This window comes from Elephantulus edwardii, unplaced genomic scaffold (genome assembly GCF_000299155.1).
Source record: "Elephantulus edwardii isolate Elephantulus edwardi_28Jun2011 unplaced genomic scaffold, EleEdw1.0 scaffold00073, whole genome shotgun sequence".
Taxonomy (NCBI): domain Eukaryota; kingdom Metazoa; phylum Chordata; class Mammalia; order Macroscelidea; family Macroscelididae; genus Elephantulus; species Elephantulus edwardii.
In genome coordinates, this window is record NW_006399823.1 from 2,354,538 (window position 1) to 2,356,290 (window position 1,753).

The window sequence follows — 1,753 nt, forward strand, 5'->3', positions numbered from 1 at the left end:
TGAAAAGATTATGACTGGAATCAGATATACCTTCGTCTTAAAACTGACATTATTGCTCCTCAGTAATTTGGAGAGATCCCTAACAACAAACTTTCCCAATGCAATATGTCTTCTGATTTCTTGACTGCTGGTGCCGAGGGTCCAAGTATGATAAAATTATTGATAATTTCAATCTTTACTCTATCTATCATGATGTTTCTTATTGGTCCAGTGGTGAGGGGTTTTGCTTTCTTGATGCTGAGATGCAATTAATATTGCGGGCTGTATTCTTTGATCCTTGGCAGCGAGCATTTTAAGTCCTCTTCATTTCCAGCAAGCTATATTTGAGCTGAATCATGAAGACTGAAGTGGAAGCTCTCATGGAATATAGTATGTAGTGAGTTGTGCTATTAACCCATGAAGGGTTAGATTCTAACAGCTACCCTTTGGGGGAAATAGCGGCAATCTCCTCCAGTTCTATTTACACTTTAGAAAATACATTAGAGGGTCGGGTGTGAGTTTTTTCTGGTTAATATGAGTCTGTGTATTACATGACTGAAGGATCCTAAATTGCACAATGGTTAAGAGTTCCACTGCTAAGTGAAAAGTTAAGAGTTTCAACTCACTAGTTTCTTTACAGGAGAACATAGGACAATCTGCTTCTAAAAAGGTTAAAGTCTTGGAAACTGTGAGATGGTTCTACTCTATACCGTAAGGTTGCTATGAGTCATTTGTGTCCTATATTAAGTTGGGTGTTAATATTATTTAGAATTTTTAAAAAAATACTGTAACAGAAAGATCCCAAATCATTATGATTTAAAGAAGATAGATCTATATTTTACTCTTGAATAAGAAAATATCTTTTTAATTAGTCAAGATCAGTTTCAGTGATGAGTGATGGAAAATCTAAAATCTTAGGGGCTTGTACCTTTGCTACACAAATTTGTATTTCAGGAGCATCAGCATAATCTGAGAGCTCTGCAGAAATGTACCTGTGCTCTAAACTTCGACTTTCTCAATCAAATGCCTTTTGTCAATATCTTCAGGTGATTCATATGATGATGTGTAGCATTAAGTCAGAACCAACGACCTTCCAGTGGTATTCAGAGGCTTAAATCACACAGGAGGAGATTGTCCATCCTTTTCCTGCAGGGCAGATGGTGAATCTGAACTGTGTGCCTTCTGGATTGCATGCAAACACATTGAAATTTATTAAACAAACAAAATTCTCCCTCACATTCATACCTGTGAATACCATTAAGGGCTGTATGGTTGTCCAAGCAGTCAGTGAATTATTTATTTTTTTAGTCTTCTGGCCTTAGTATTTTTGTGTCCTTTACTTATAAGATCATCTCGTTGTCTGAGATGACTACTTCTGACCATGAGATGACATCCAGACAGCACATCCATAATCAATTTAAAGTCATTTCCCAGAAATTGCTATTTTTTAGATAGATAGTGATAACCTATTGACTAGAATATGGGCACAAGGTCAAACCTAGCTGTAAGGAGGGGGCTTGAAAAGTAGAATCTGCATTCTAGAAAACTGACATTAAAATGCTGTTATGGTATCGTTAATTTATTTGAAAGACAGGTAATCTCCTCTCATACAATTTGTAGCCTCCAAAAACCCACTGGAGGGTAAATTGTGAGTCAATTCCAACACAATGGCAATGAGTGCTGATTTTGTCAGTTTTAAAAAAATTACCCTAGACTGAAGGATTAGGAGGAGAATTATTATCAATTTATAATGTGTGATGACCTAAACTTGCTT